The sequence below is a fragment of the Xyrauchen texanus genome, chromosome 15 (genome assembly GCF_025860055.1).
Source record: "Xyrauchen texanus isolate HMW12.3.18 chromosome 15, RBS_HiC_50CHRs, whole genome shotgun sequence".
NCBI classification, from domain to species: Eukaryota; Metazoa; Chordata; class Actinopteri; order Cypriniformes; family Catostomidae; genus Xyrauchen; species Xyrauchen texanus.
Window position 1 is genome coordinate 4074134 of NC_068290.1, and position 12641 is coordinate 4086774.

Sequence of the window (12641 nt, forward strand, 5' to 3'; positions counted from 1 at the left end):
TTCTCACCTGTGTGTCATTACCCTTCGTGCATTTAAGTCCTGCTGTTTGTATCATTGGTTGTCAGTTATTGGTGTGTCTCGACCCTGTGTCTCACATGTTCATGTTATCTCTTGTGTATATATTTGGATTCCCATCGTGGATGTTTTGTTTGTTATTGCCAGTCGTTTGTCTTTGTTATTTTCAATAAAACTGCATTTAGATCCTCACTCCTCGTCTGATTCGTAACAGATACACATACAACAACTGACAACCAATGATACAAACAACAGGACTTAAATACACAAAGGGTAATGACACACAGGTGAGAACAATGAAGTGCTGTTGGCAGTGATGAGGGCAGGGAATTATGGGAAATGTAGTCCGGGACAGACGACCAGGGATAAACACAGGGCAGACAACAGGGGATCGTGACAGTATCGTTCACCCAAAAATGAAAATTCCCTCCTTTACTCACCCTCATCCCATCCCAGATGTGTATGACTTTCTTTCTTCTGTAGAACACAAACTATTCTGCAGAGGAATATCTCAGCTCTGTAGGTCCATACAATGCAAGTGAATGGGGTCCAAAACTGTAAGCTCCAAAAAGCACATAAAGGCATCATAAAAGTAATTAATAAGACTCCAGTGGTTTAATCCATGTCTTCTGAACAGATCCAGTTGGTTTGGTTCTGTTCTCAACCAAAATATAACTATTTTTCTTTCAATATAAATCTTGACATCAGCAGTCTCCTTGGCAATCATGATTTCAAGCATCTATTACACTTCCTAGTGCCATCTAGTGCTCTGTTGGTGCATTCAAGTCATGTCGGAAATGTGTTATTTATGAGTAAAATGCACATGAATGCCACAACAAACTCGTAATTATGAGTGGGAAACACTTATAATTTTCTCGAAGCCCAGACTTTCCTAGTTGGGGGCGTGTCGATTTAAGAATCACGACAGCAGCACATTTTTAGCGGTAATAATTCAGTTGTACTTGAGGAGGACATGTACTGAGCAGTTTCATTTTTATGCATTTTTTTGTTCTGTCATTATACGTGGTCACACAAGAATTATAAAATAGGTTGATAAAGAATTTATTACACACCCGATGCGTTGCTTTGCTCTTCATGTTGTTGCACTGGTGCTAAAAAGCTTTCAAAAGGAGTTATATTTAGGTCTGTTCTAACCCAAAACCGATTGGATCACTTCAGGATTAAACCACTGGAGACTTATGGATTACTTATATGTTGCCTTTATGTTATGTTGTCTCCCTATCTACCCTTTGGAGCCCATAAACTTGCATTGTATGGACCTACAGAGCTGAGATATTCTTCTAAATAATTTGTGTTCTGCAGAAGAAAGTCATACTCATCTGGGATGAGGGTGAGTAAATAATGAGATCATTTTCATTTCTCAACTATTTCTTTAAGGCATAAACTAGTTATTCAATCATGTACAGTACAATCCTGTCTGTGTTCTGAATCAGCCAGCAGCGAGATCCTGCTTGTGATATTCTATATATATATATATATATATTTATGAAATGTATATTTGTATGGATTGATATTGCAGCACTAGCCTAACTAGTGTGTTTTGTTTATAAGTGGTACTTGCTAAGGCAACCCCCTCCCTAGTTGTCACATATTGGTTGTCACATGAAATGTAGGCCTTTTTTTTTCATCTTCTTTTCTTGTCTAATGTGAGCACAGCACATGTTGCAGTGCCTCAATTTAGTCACAGGAAATGTGAGTTGTTTTCTCTTGTTTTGATGCATGTGTAAGTTTATATCCATCCTCACCCAATAGTTCATACGCAGCACACAGACTGACAGCACAAAAGCTCAGAGTCATTAAACGCCACTAACACACACATCAGTCTCTCGTCCCACTGAATTGTTAAATGATGCTGTTCAACATCATCATTTCCCTAACTAGACAGCACCACAATTCATCCAGAGTGCATTTCTTCTCTTAAGCTGCGCTTTCAGACGCGTCATTTCCGAGTAATTCACACATTACTGTAACTCGTATGAAAAGAGCAGAGTGATAGAAATAACATCTGAGACAGGATATGATCTAATAATAAGAGTCCGTCTCAAACATATCAGTGAAATTGGAAGTATTGAGTCCAGAATGAGATTTCTGCGGGGCCATGAAAATGCCCTTTGTGCCACAGCGTTTCCCACAATTCAACCCTAACAAAATGATCATTCTCTTGGGAACGGAATCAGTCATGCTTTTTCAATTGCTCTGCAGTATGTGAAAGTCAATGAAGTCCAAAAATAATGTGCCTGATAAAGAACAAATTGAGTTTCAACATCTTTTAGAGTTGTGGATATTTGAGATGAAGTAGTTTTGGGAAGTTGACGTTATACAGTGCGTATACTATAATAAATGCACTCCATCTAAAATTATTTTGGTCATTCTTTTATCATTATTATGCATGCAGCTTTTATTCCCTCAAGAGAGATTAGGTGGAATATGTCACATCGCTGTGCCATTTCACCAAAAATAGTGGAAAAACCACTTGTGAAAATCGTTCGATTTTGCAATTTTATTAAATTCTATTTTGTATTTATATTTAATTAAATATAAAATCATTGTAAATATTTATTTATGAAATAATGTAAATTAAATATTTGCACGTTTCTTCAACATCGGGAACATTTAGCACTGTGAACGTTTACAAATTAAAGTCTCGTTAATACATTTTACCCACTTTCATATATATATATATATATATATTATTTGTCTATTAACAGTGTACAAGCATTACAAGTGATGTATGACATTTTCTTCTGATTCATGAAAATTCCCACAACAGTGTCAGTTCCAGCACATCTCAAATTCTGTGTTCAACAGAATAAATGTCCTACTCCTTGATTTTTCTTTGTTTTCTTCAAACATCTATTTTTTGAAGAATCGCTGAAAAATCATTATATGGGGCAAAATTGTTTGGTGTGATGGAAATTACACCCACAGCTGTAGGACAGTCATATTTTTTGAAAAATGCAATGAAATATTTTATATGTTTATTTCACTCTATAGTTTTGAACATGTAATATTTTGTATTTTTATAAAAGATTTTCATAATTTAATACTGAAAGTCTGGGTTTGGGACAAGGTTAAAACAATAAAATCTATAAAAGGCATTTGGAAATGACCAAAAATGAACGCCTGGTATAAAGTTTCCAAATCAGTTTTAATGTGACCTTCAAAAGACAATCGTTAAAATCTGTTAATTTTAATAAAAATCAACCACTGGAAAATTTCCCAAAGTTGAAGAAGCACCCATTTCTTCTTCATTATACTTTGTAGTTTTTCTTTCATATATATATATATACTATAAAAGACAAAGGACAACTGGCAAGGACAGAAAGAGATGTGGAAGACCAGATGTGCAACTAAACAAGAGGATAAGTACATCAGAGTCTCTAGTTTGAGAAATAGACACCTCACACATGTGCTGACATCCTCCGCTGACAGCTTCATTGAATTCTACCCGCTCAACACCAGTTTCATGTGCAACAGTAAAGAGAAGACTCAGGAGGCCTTATGGGAACAATTGCAAGAAAAAGCCACTTTTGAAACAGAAAAACAAAAAGAAAAGGTTTGAGTGGGCAAAGAAACACAGACATTAGACAACAGATAATTGGAAAAGAGTGTTATGGATCTTAACCCCATTGAGCTTTTGTGGGATCAGCTAGACTGTAAGATGTGTGAGAAGTGTGTGACAAGACAGACACATCTATGGCAAGTGCTACAGGAAGTGTGTGGTGAAAGGTCACCTGAGTATCTAGACAAACTGACAGCTGGAATAACAAGGATCTGCAAAGCTGTCATTGCTGCACACGGAGGATTTTTGGATGAGAACTCTTTGAAGAAGTTCTGAAAATGTATTTCAATTTGTAATAGTAATTTTTCATGTTATTAATGTCCTGACTGTACATTGTGATCAGTTGAATGCCACTTTGGTGAATAAAAGTTTCTAAAAGTTTAAAAAATAATATTTCCATATGAGCAAAATCTACATTATTCCAAACTTTTGTCCGCCAATGTATATATATAAACTTTCCAGGTTTAAATGAAAATAATCAGTGTGGTCTTGGACTTTTAGAACCTACTGTATACGTTCACATAAATGTACATGAACATTTTGATGTAAAGGGAGAAGTTATGCATTAAGTACCCCCATATAATGATACTCAAACTTCTGGTGCATGTTTAAATCATGGCATACCCTTCTACAATGTTATTTAACTTTCAAGCCTGAGTACTTGTGCCATTGTGAGAATAAATGTAAGTTGTTGAACAGGACCGTTCCGGACTCAAATCAGCTCTAATCATTCAGTTTTTAAAACCTGTGTGTTTAATGCACAGTCCCTTGGCTCTTAATTGAGTCTTCGAAAGCCCCTCTGATTCATCTCATATCCTGCATGCAAATGCACAACTTTCTAGCTCAGTGCATCCACAATGGCAGCACCAGAGCAGAAGGCGTACGAGGACAGAACTGTATGAATTTTAATTGCCCTCGCAGCCACGTAGCCACAGCTACTGTGACATGCTTATGTTCCCCTAGGTATAAAAATTTAAAACCAACTAAGTAAAAAAGAAAGTTTCCGTAAATAGGGGGAAGTGGCATAGCCGAATGAGTGGCGCGAGCTGCCTCAATTCCCCAAAGATGGTTTATTATTCCATGCTAAAATGAAGCGCGGAGCAAGGAGTGGTAGTCATCCAAGCGTCAGAGTTGCTCTTTGAAGGCATTAAAAAGCTGAACGCACAACAAAGACCAGATGTTCCAGCATGCTTTATTTATACTGCCATCAGCTATCTTCTGATGTCCACGGAAACACTTCACAACATTTTTTTTATCGTACTGGCAGAGCCTTTTTTAACACGTCTAACACATAACTGTAATACTCCACAAACTCCAGTCGCTACTGATTGGTGCTACCCAAGAAAAAGGGACTTAGAGCTGCTTATTTAAATGTACTGGAATGCTTAAAGTAAAAAGCATAGTTTTGTAAAGTGGTCTGGTCAGAGAGTGAAAATATAGTTTGTCATGTTTTGTAAGGTAAACATCACTATTACTATTGCTCATATTTTAAGTTAAGTATTTGAACAAACCCCTAACCTTAAGTATTAAACTAGGGTGCACCGATATGAACATTTTTGACAGGTATAATACTGATTTTAACTAAAAACTATAGGCCAATTCCGATATTTTGCCACTTGTCGGAAAAAAACATTCTAAACTTTATTTAACACTATAAATGTACAAAATTATTAATAAAATAGTTTTTTTCATATCTGCATTTTCAGGCTGTGGCAGGGCGGAGGGTGGGTCGTGATTCCGCACATCCGGCCCCGAATGAGGCTAATTAGTCCTCGAGAGGTATAAGGGCCAACCAAAGACGGCAGTGCGACAGAGAGAGAGATTTACGGACAGCTGTCTGACACCTGTGTTTGTGTGTGTGTGTGTGTGTTTGTATTTTTGGTTCAGTTTATAATTAAAATATTATTTATATTGTCAAGCCGGTTCTCACCTCCTCCTTTCCATTACCCGGGGAGGAGGAGGGATGTGCCATAGTACAGTCCTCGCCACTCCAACGGAGCAGCCACGGCCATTTGCTGGGGGACGGAGGAGCCTGGCCACCTGAGAGCGGAGGTACGGCCTCCGACCGCAAGCGGGGAGGGGCTCCTGGCCGACCGCCTGGAGCAGAAGGACTGCTGCCAGAGGCGGGGGAGACCCCTTCCATCCACCGGAATGCGGCAGGGCGTTCCGTCTGCCAGGGGCCGGAGGACTGCCTCAGATCCTCTCGGGGAGGTGTGGCTGTCGTCCATTAGAGGGTGGAGGAGTGGCCCGAGGACCAAGCTACGGCATATCGGAGAATCGGCGAGTAAATTGTTTTTCTCTCTCTCTCTCTCTCTCTCCTATCTCTCCCACTGCTGCTCAATGCTGGCCTTTCCCTCTTTTTTTTAAAATGTTTTATTAATTTGGCACGATCGCTGTTATGGCGAAAGAGGGGATTTTCACAGGGGGGTAGGGGGTGCATGACATGCAGGGGACCTTTATGTGTTTATCTGGGTATTTTTGCTTATAAATGAAATAAATTCTCTCCCAGCTAATGATGTTAATTATACAGGGGACCTTTTAACTATGAATAATTAAAAAATATAAATTTACTAATTGTATTTGATTAGTTTTTCATTATTTTGCTCACATTTTAGCTTTTTAAAACTGAGCTAATCAATGTATTTAATCACTAAATATGATATTGTGTGTTACATGTTTACTGTTTAATTGCATAATTTTTACTATTTACGGGTATTTACATAGATTTGTTGAATGCGTGCTACAAATTGGTACTGTCTCTTTAAGGAAACCCGGCACATTTGTAAACAGCGTCTTTAAATTAGCGAATGTTAATTATATTGTTTTTGATCAACAACTGTCTGTATAGAACAGAAAGAATTTTAATAGAGACATTATTCAATGACAAATTGGTTGCGTGGATCTTGTCTTTGGACACAAGCGGAACATATTTTACTCTCAATACACAGTGAAAGGATCTCGCTGCTGAATATTCCACCACTATACTACACAACAACTGGTGAGTGAAATTTAAACATTTACCAGGCAGTTGGCAATTACTGTGTGTACATTTTCAGTCACATAGCGCAAAATTTGGTTGCAAATGCGAGTGATTTTATCTCATTATAGTGGAGGGTTACTCACAGAGTAAAGATCGATCTTGGGATTTAAGAATCAATATCGAGATTGTTCAAATGAAGATTGCAATGCATCGGGAAATCAGTATTTTTACCCACCCCTAATTATTGCATGAACTAAATGAGAAACGTTTGAGGAGATTGACACCCATTTGAGTGGCCTTTTGTAACATTCTGTCCAGGTTCCCGACCCAAATACAAACAGATGATTCAGTTTACACACTTATGTATGTAAACAATACCAGGACAAGCACATTTGCTACAACAGCATGTAATCTGAATAGAGGTTTCTGTGTTGAAGTGTGTTTTGTGTGGTTTGAATGACAATAAAAGGGTACCAGGCGCATTATGGTTCTACACTGCTGCAGTTTTGTTTGTTCAAAACCCAAAAGGCTCTCCGACATGTGGCTGCGCTAGCTTTTGTTTTTGCGTGAAATGTTTGGGGCCAGACGAAAAAAATCCTCAAACAAAGCTGTTCGCTTCAATTAAAAGAGGAAATATCTCTTCCTGAATGAGGGATCTATTGAAACAAAGAGTGTTAAATTGATGGTGCCACAATAAAACTATTAGCAAGGGAGTAGACAGATGCTGATGTGCCGGTCCCCTTTCCAGGGATTATTATTTATTTACACTTCTCAATCACAGCATCCCAGATGCCACCCGGACTCTGCTGCGGAGTGTGTGCTGGGGGATGGGTGTGTGTGTGTGTGGGGTATGGATATAACCAGGGGTGTACTGGCTCAGCTTTGGCAGTGTGTGCCCCTGATATGCCATCGATGACACCTGCACAAACAGGAATCCGGGTCGGAATCCGAGGACTGATATCCAGCTTATGGAGAAACCCATTATTGATTTGCACTGTTTATTTCAGAGGCACGTTCATCACAGCAGAGTTATAATAGGCCTACTGTACAGGTCCACATCTGTCGCTAAAGCACAAATTGCTTTTCTTGGAGGCACATAAAATTAACGCTCCAAAGAGAAGCAGTTTTCTACCAAATATCAGCCAAATCAAAGAAAAGGCTTTTATGCCTATTAATAGGATTTGCACCTTAAAATTCTAGCTAATACTGACGAGGGATAAGGGATTATGTACAGTCAGCCAGTCATTTTGCAAAATAAACCCCGACAGGGTGATCTTGTATCACCCTGAAGGGGTTTATTTTGCGATAATGGCCAGCTCATTGTACATTATCCTGCTTATTACATGGCTACTTGCCAAATAAATGAATAAATGGACATGAAATATTGATTTGAGTTGAAATGATTTTATTATGTGAGAAGAAAGACATTGTGGAGTGATAAAAGAGACATAAAACTGCACAGCCATTTAGGAAATCAGTCGTGTGTGAGACAATGATCAATTATACCATTACTATAACAAGTGTAGTGTTTTCAAAATAATATATATATATTTGACTGCAAAGTGCAGCAAGTGACCAGTCTTAAGCTCTCTGTACTGATTATTTTATGAACACTTTACAATAAGTTTCCATTTGTTAACATTATTTAACAGCACTAGTTAATACTTTTACATAATTTATTAATATTTTTGTTTTATTAGTTAACATTACTTAATGCACTATGAACTAATATGAACTAACAATGAACAATAGTGTAATAGGGCAATTTTATTAACAAAAATTTTCAAATACTCATAAATACTGTAAACATATATTGTTCCTTGTTTGTTCTGAATCTGTTACATTTTGTGTTGTACTTTTGCAAACTTGCATAAAAAGGGAAAATAATGAATTACTGAAGAGATAAGCTGTATTTTTCAATATCAGGATCATCAGAACTTTGCAATAATTTAAATTCTACTATTGGCTGGTAATTACTGTACAATAATAATATGGTCGGATTGGCCATTTGGAGGGGCGGGACTTTTAACGGTGGGCCAGTGGGCTGCTAGGGCGATACACATAATTATATAAAATAAATAAAAAAATAGCCAATTAAAATAATACATCCATTTCAAATATCATATTATTATTGTACAGTAAATTTGATAATAAAAAAACTGCCCTATAATGCTTTATTCCTTTGTGTGTGTGTGTGTGTTTCTCCCATTTTAGCATGTCCAGTTCCCAGTGTGCTCTATTTCTTCATCGTGGCACAGAGATGGAGGATGAATAGTGGCGTGGTGGTGGCGTAGTGGGCTAAAGTACATAACTGTTAATCAGAAGGTTGCTGGTTCGATCCCCACATCCACCACCATTGTGTCCTTGAGCAAGTCACTTAACTCCAGGTTGCTCCGGGGGGATTGTCCCTGTAATAAGTGCACTGTAAGTCGCTTTGTATAAAAGTGTCTGCCAAATGCATAAATGTAAATGTAAAATGAATATCAGTTGGCTCCACTTCTGAGACAGTCAGCCTGTGCATCTTATCATGTGGCATGCTTGGCATGCACTAGGAGACCTAGTGCATGTGGAGACTCACGCTATTCACCACAGCATCCATGCACAACTCACCACATGCTCCACTGAGAACGAGAACCACCTTATAGCAAGCACAAAGAAGGTAATCCACGTGACTCTAGCCACCCTAGCAACCAGGCCATTTAGAAACTCTTGAAAGTCATTGTTTTAGGCAAGGACGGATTAAGAAATGAGAGGCCCATCAGTTTTTCAAGTATGCTATAGGGCGAGATACGGGATGTTCACACATGCGTTGAGGCCATGTAAACACGCATTGGACAGACGTCTTTGATCATTGTGCCACAAGTCACTGTAAAGTTTAAAAGAACTTTAATACTTGTACATTTAAAATTTTTAATTTACATTTATGCATTTGGCAGACGCTTTTGTCCAAAGCGAATTACAATGCACTTATTACAAGGACACTCCCCCCGGAGCAACCTGGAGTTAAGTGCCTTGCTCAAAGACACAATGGTGGTGGATGTGGGGATCGAACCAGTGACCTTCTGATTAACAGTTATGTGCGTTAGCCCACTACGCCACCAACACTCCTAAATGCATCTCAAGACACCTGCATTCTGTTTTACAATTCGTTGTGCAGGACTGTAACAACTTAAAAATCATTTTTATATTTATTAACTATAATCTCGAGACACCTGTATTTTGTTCCACCATTTGTTGCGCTGCATCAAGCTTTTTCAGCACTGGTGTCACAAATCGACATTCTGATGAAGTTCAGGTTGTAAAGAGGACTTAATGTGACTGTTACACATGATTCCAGATTCCAGTTTTTCACCTGGCAAAGTTTCAGCGCTTCGTAAATGGTGAGCCAAAGTTTTCCCCCTTTTACACAGCCAGGGTAAACTGCACCTAATCTTTGGAAGTTTGGAAGCGTTTTGTAAATCAGATGCTGTTCTCTGTAGTCCTTCAAATAAACGCGCTGCACCTGTGAGACGCAGATTCCCCGAGCGCGCACTCGAGTGTCAGTGCTTGCGCTGCTGTCTCCAGCATGCATTCGGCTGAACAAATGGTATTTCACATAAGGCTGACATTTAAGTGGATTTATAATAGGTATCTCAAAATAAATAAATAATTGATTTAAGAGCTTGAGGCCGCTTTGGGTTTAGAGGCCCCTGGGCATCGGCCCAATCGTCCCAGTGGTTAATCCTTTCCTGGTTTTAAGTAATGTTGCAGAGAAACAGAATACTGAATTGCAAGAAATGAGCTCTTGTATCTGCTTCCAATATTGTGCAAATCAAAATGAGATGAAAAAGAAAACAAAAAAAATCAACACTATTATAGTCAGATACCGAAATAGTCAATATTGTATAGTACATTTGTACACATGTTTATCTAGGGCTGGGTATTGATTATTGATACAGATTTCCTGATATGATTCCTATTCAAGCTCTCGATGGTTATATTTCAGTTATAATTTCCCTATAGCTTAAATTTGAAATGAATTATCTCCCAGCTAATGCTGTGAATTATACAGGAGACCTTCTAACTAGGTACAATATGAAATTATGATTATTATTATTAATTATATTTGATTAGTTTTCAATCATTTTGGTCACATTTTAGTTTTTAAATCAATGCATATACTCAATATATCTTTTGTTTATTGTTCAATTTCAAAATGTGTAGTATTTACAGGTATTTAAATTGATTTGATAAACATGTGCTAAAAATAAGTACTGTCTCTTTAAGGAAACCCGGAACTCTTAAAGGAACAGCGCCTTTAAATTAGCGCATATCAACGAGAGAGACTAGAATGGCTTTATCTCATCCGTGCCATGCATGATTAGAATTAAACATATATTTTTTGTTGTTTTTGATCAACTGTAAAGAACAGAAAGGGTTTTAGTACAGTTATTATTCAATGACAATGACAAGTCGGTTGAGTGGATCTCGTCTTTGGACACACACGGAACATCTTTTACTCTCAATACGCTGTGAAAGGATTTCACCACTGAATATTCCACCACTATGCTACACAACAACTGGTGAGTGAAATCTAAACATTTACCAGGCAGTTGGCAAATACCGTGTACTCATTTCAGTCACATAGCGCACAATTTGGTTGCAAATGCGAGTGATCCCCACAGCCACCACCATTGCGTACTTGAGCGAGACACTTAACTCCAGGTTGCTCCGGGGGGATTGTCCCTGTAATAAACACATTGTAAGTTGATTTGGATACAATGTCCGCCAAATGCGTAAATGTAAATATAACAATGAACACATCCAAAACTGTAGTTTCAAAGTCAACTTTAAGTAAGAATCTATATTGGAATATTTCAAAATCACACAATTATTTGGAAAATCACTATTTTTCCACAGCCCTATTTGTTATTATACTTTTAAATGAGCTTTGCCAACAGACTGCCATTGTGAGGAAATTTCTCGTACACAGCTTTTGTGCCCACTGGAGGAATTGTGCAGTTTTTCGAGCCAATACTCCTGGTACTGAGAGAGCACCATGGAGCTGGTGGGTGGCTGTCCTTGCCTTGCCTTGTCCTGAGAGCACTCCAGCTCTCTACTGTCTCCCAGCATGCACCCTGCCTCTCCTGAAAAACATCTTTATTCAGCCTCCTCACTAATGTCTGTAGCACAGGCATCAACATGCTTTGTGCGAAATGAATTACTGCTAATTAAAAATCAACAGAAATGAGCATGCAACACTCTGTGCCCCATTAATATTTTAACCAGCAGCAGCAGTAATTAAAGTGCCGCTAATTTTTTCCTCTCTCGCTCAGCATCCACAACCAGTCAATAAATTACATCAAAAAAGTACAGGTGTGTTTCGCTGTCAGTGCTGTAATATAATGATAAATCGACATCATCCCTCATAGTTAACGCTCGCTGAATCGTCGCAGACTTACAACTCGCTGTTATCTTTGCACGGCTGAATGGGGGGCGGGGTGACGAGGCCTCTTGTTTCACTAACACGCAGGTGTTACTCCGTGCCAGATTCCCAGGTACCAAATGGATGCTAAGAGCTCCATTAATGGAGACGGAGAGATTTGGTGTCTGAATGTTTGTTAAAAGAATCACCAAAAGAGATTGGATGTTTCTTTAACAGCTTTTTCTCTCCAGGTGATGCGAGTGGTGCTGCTTTTAGAGGTTTTGCACTGTATAATCAGATGACTTTTTGTTTGCATATGTTTTGAAAATGTTCATATAGTGCATAGGTAGCATATGTACAGTGTTAGAGACTACATCATGATTAAGCAGAGGTAAATGGTGCTGAGAGGTTGCTCTTTTATAGCTAGGAAGATTTGATTTAAGTTATGTTTTATTTAAGTACCATCTTTGTCTCAGATGTTTCATTTAAAATTCTTAAGGAGAAATTAGACCATTTCTGACATACAGAAGAGGATTTTTTAGCTTTTTGTTGTCTGACTTTATCCATTTAATCTCATTTCTCCCTAGGATAAACAATTGAGAAATAAAAGAGATGTCTTGTGTGATTTTTCTTGAAATTATATTTAAATCATTTCATGA